The following is a 4,969-nucleotide window of genomic DNA, read 5'->3' on the forward strand; positions in this document are numbered from 1 at the left end:
CCTACCACACTTCTTCCTTCCACTCGACCTCCCATAAATATGCTTGGATACAGCACTCTGTGAACAGCCAGCTTCTTTAGCAATGATCTTTTGAGGCTTTCCCTCCTTGTGGAGGGTGTTGATGACTGTCTTCTGCACAACTGTCAAGTCAGCAGTCTTCCCCATGATTGTGAAGCCTACTGAACTGGACTGAGAGACCATTTAAAGGCTCAGGAAACCGTTGCAGGTGTTTTGAGTTAGTTAGCTGATTTAGAGTGTGACACCTTGAGTCTACAATATTGAACTTTTCCACAATATTCTAATTTATTGAGCTGCACCTGTACAGTGTATTCGGAAAGTATTCAGACCCCTTGACCTTTTTCCACATTTTGTTACGTTACAGCATTATTCTAAAATTGATTTTTTTTAAATCCCCCCCCCCATCAATCTACACACAATACCCGACAATGACAAAGCAAAAACGGGTTTGTAGACATTTTTGCAAATGTATTACAAATAAAAAACTGCTAGCACATTTATATCGATCCTAACTAATCTCCCAGTTCCTGCCGCTGAAAAACATCCCCACAGCATGATTCTGCCACCATCATGCTTCACTGTAGGGATGCTGCCAGGTTTCCTCCAGACGTGATGCTTGGCAGAGTTCAATCTTGGTTTCATCAGACCAGAGAAACTTGTTTCTCATGGTCTGAGAGCCCTTTAGGTGCCTTTTGACAAACTCCTAGCGGGCTGTCATGTGCCTTTTACTGAGGAGTGGCTTCCGTCTGGACACTCTACCATAAAGGCCTGATTGGTGGAGTGCTGCAGAGATGGTTGTCCTTCTGGAAGGTTCTCCCATCTCCATAGAGGAACTCTGGAGCTCTGTTAGAGTGACCATCGGGTTCTTGGTCACCTCCCTGACCAATGCCCTTCTCCCCCGATTGCTCAGTTTGGCTGGGCAGCCAGCTCTAGGAAGAGTCTTGGTGGTTCCAAACTTCTTACGTTTAAGAATGATGGAGCCCACTGTGTTCTTGGGGACCTTCAATGCTGCAGAAATGTTTGGGTACCGTTCCCCAGATCTGAGCCTCAACACAATCCTGTCTCAGAGCTCTACGGACAATTCCTTCGACCTCATGACTTGGATTTTGCTTTGACATGCACTGTCAACTGTGGGACCTTATATAGACAGGTGTGTGCCTTTCGAAATCATGTCCAATCAATTGAATTTACCACAGGTGGACTCCAATCAAGTTGTAGAAACGTCTCAAGGATGATCAATGGAAACAGGATACACCTGAACTCAATTTCGAGTCTCATAGCAAAGGGTCTGAATACTGATGTAAATAAGGTATTTCTGTTTTTTATTTTGAATACATTTCCTAAAATTAAGAAAAAACTGTTTTCGATTTGTCCTGATGGGGTATTGTGTGTTGATTGATGAGGGAAAACATTTGTTTAATCAATTTTAGTATAAGGCTGTAATGTAACAAAATGTGGGAAAAGTCAAGGGCACTTTCCGAATGCACTGTGTATGTATATGTATATGATATATATATATATATATATATATATATATATATATATATATATATATATATATATATATATATATATATATATATATACAGTGGGGGAAAAAAGTATTTAGTCAGCCACCAATTGTGCAAGTTCTCCCACTTAAAAAGATGAGAGAAGCCTGTAATTTTCATCATAGGTACACGTCAACTATGACAGACAAAATGAGGAAAAGAAATCCGGAAAATCACATTGGAGGATTTTTAATGAATTTATTTGCAAATTAACTGGCTAGGCCACTCCAGGACCTTGAAATGCTTCTTACGAAGCCACTCCTTCGTGGCCCGGGCGGTGTGTTTGGGATCATTGTCATGCTAAAAGACCCAGCCACGTTTCATCTTCAATGCCCTTGCTGATGGAAGGAGGTTTTCACTCAAAATCTCACGATACATGGCCCCATTCATTCTTTCCTTTACACGGATCAGTCGTCCTGGTCCCTTTGCAGAAAAACAGCCCCAAAGCATGATGTTTCCACCCCCATGCTTCACAGTAGGTATGGTGGTGTTTGGATGCAACTCAGCATTCTTTGTCCTCCAAACACGACGAGTTGAGTTTTTACCAAAAAGTTCTATTTTGGTTTCATCTGACCATATGACATTCTCCCAATCCTCTTCTGGATCATCCAAATGCACTCTAGCAAACTTCAGACGGGCCTGGACATGTACTGGCTTAAGCAGGGGGACACGTCTGGCACTGCAGGATTTGAGTCCCTGGTGGCGTAGTGTGTTACTGATGGTAGGCTTTGTTACTTTGGTCCCAGCTCTCTGCAGGTCATTCACTAGGTCCCCCGTGTGGTTCTGGGATTTTTTCTCACCGTTCTTGTGATCATTTTGACCCCACGGGGTGAGATCTTGCGTGGAGCCCCAGATCGAGGGAGATTATCAGTGGTCTTGTATGTCTTCCATTTCCTAATAATTGCTCCCACAGTTGATTTCTTCAAACCAAGCTGCTTACCTATTGCAGATTCAGTCTTCCCAGCCTGGTGCAGGTCTACAATTTTGTTTCTGGTGTCCTTTGACAGCTCTTTGGTCTTGGCCATAGTGGAGTTTGGAGTGTGACTGTTTGAGGTTGTGGACAGGTGTCTTTTATACTGATAACAAGTTCAAACAGGTGCCATTAATACAGGTAACGAGTGGAGGACATAGGAGCCTCTTAAAGAAGAAGGTACAGGTCTGTGAGAGCCAGAAATCTTGCTTGTTTGTAGATGACCAAATACTTATTTTCCACCATAATTTGCAAATAAATTCATAAAAAATCCTACAATGTGATTTTCTGGGAAACAAATTCTCAATTTGTCTGTCATAGTTGACGTGTACCTATGATGAAAATTACAGGCCTCTCTCATCTTTTTAAGTGGGAGAACTTGCACAATTGGTGGCTGACTAAATACTTTTTTAACCCACTATATATATATATATATATATTAGTCTAGGGAGTGTGCGTAGGGTCAGTGCAAGATGGAGTCAGTGCGGGTAGTTCGGGTACCATTAATTTACTAATTAGTCTATGCCAAATTGTCTTAGTCTTTGTACAAGCCTATTCTATATGATGCTTTATTTGTTCGTCTAATGTAAAATAAATCTAGTAAGGCACATGATTGCATATGTTCTTGACAGTGTTGTATGTTATTATAGTGACTTGATGTAGGTTTTTCTTTTAAACATTAAGTGACAATTTGATCATATGACATGAAATAATGCATTATGATAATTTCTTACTTTTCATTGTCTTTCAGTGTTTTGCTCTCAATCAAATTGATTGTATTTATATTATTCATTCATTATTTAATTTTTTTAACATACTATGGGAAACTAGAGTTTGTCTTTTTATGTTTAATTGTTTTTTTTAAACAATACAACTGTTGAATCAGTCAAGCTTTGCCTCTGGGGGATGTTCAGACACTATTCAATGTTTGTTTAACCAGTAATCTATGTTGGAATAAGTTGTATGTACTGATACTGATTTTGTAAAATGATGAATAAATGGATTGAGTGTTTAAAGCCTACATACACCTGATTCACCACCAATGCACTTGTTGGGTGATGCACAGCAGCTATAGCTATGGTAAATAAGGTTTAACTGGTAGACACTACATCTGATTAGAAATCAAAACTACCACACTTTGCATTACACCGTTTCTATTTATCAATATTCATACTTTCTCAGGTGTTTCTCTCAGAATGCTATTAGGGAGGGCAATGCTGCGGTTTCCAATTTATTTGGTCAATTTTTGAACGTTAAATATATATATATATATATATATATATATATATATATATATATATATATATATATATATATATATATATATATTACAATTTTTGTGATGGATAGATGAGGAGCCTTTTGAGGTTGAGGTGGCCAGGGTCAGAGTAGTGCAGAAGGTGTCGTATGTGGTGGATGCCATTCTATTGACTCCATTCCAGACATTATCATGAGCCGTCCTCCCCTCAGCAGCCTCCACTGATATAATGGAACAGAAGGAGCATGCTCTGCGACTCAATAATATAGTGGATTGGAATGTGTCGTGTGTGGATCTTCGAAGCATGGCGCCTATCAAGGGTGTTATCTATGGGATGGCGCTAGAAGTTAAAGCAAAGAGTATATGGGAATAATTGGATCAAGTGGTTGGTGCGTACTGACTGACCCGCATGGTGGATGGAGCGCACTCCATCCGTTCTACTGTTTTTTGATGAAGAGTCTCTCCCTTCTCACGTGCATTTGGGTTTTATGAGATTCCCTGTGAGAGCCTTCGTGCCCAAACCCATGCTGTGTAATAAATACAAATTATTTGGTCATGTGTCATGTGTATGTAGACGGGAGGGGTATCATATGCCAGCTGAGCCCAAATGCTGCAATTGTGGTGGTGAACATGCACCTACATTTCTGAAGTGTCCTGTTAGGGTGAAGGAGACGGAGGAGGCAAGAGTAAGGGCTGTCCAGCATGTCTCCTATACAGAGGCGGTGAGAAGAGTGGAAGAATGGAGTGAAATTGAAGAAGTAATTGTGGTAGGAGTAGAGACACCAGATAATATTCCTTGTCAACAGAGGGATACTGACATGTTGCATGTTAAGAAAGTGGACTTGGTAGCGTTTATTGCATTGGTTATCAACTGAACAGCGCAAACAGAGAGGAAATCTGTGACTGAAGGAGTGGGATGTTTTTTATTTTTTTGTTTTTTTATTTTGTATGACGTCGGCCCCCCCTTCCCGCAATGGAATATGTTTTGTTTCAATGCCCCGTACAGTAGGTGGCGGCAAGACACCAAAAGGTGGAGTCTGCCATAAAACCTTAAAGAAGAAGAAGAAGAAGCAGCGCGTACAATGGAATATTTTTTGTTTTTGTTTCAATACCCCGTACAGTAGGTGGCGGCAATACACCAATAGGTGTAGTGTGCCATAAAACTTGAAAGAA

The sequence above is a fragment of the Coregonus clupeaformis genome, chromosome 17 (assembly GCF_020615455.1).
Source record: "Coregonus clupeaformis isolate EN_2021a chromosome 17, ASM2061545v1, whole genome shotgun sequence".
Taxonomy (NCBI): Eukaryota; Metazoa; Chordata; class Actinopteri; order Salmoniformes; family Salmonidae; genus Coregonus; species Coregonus clupeaformis.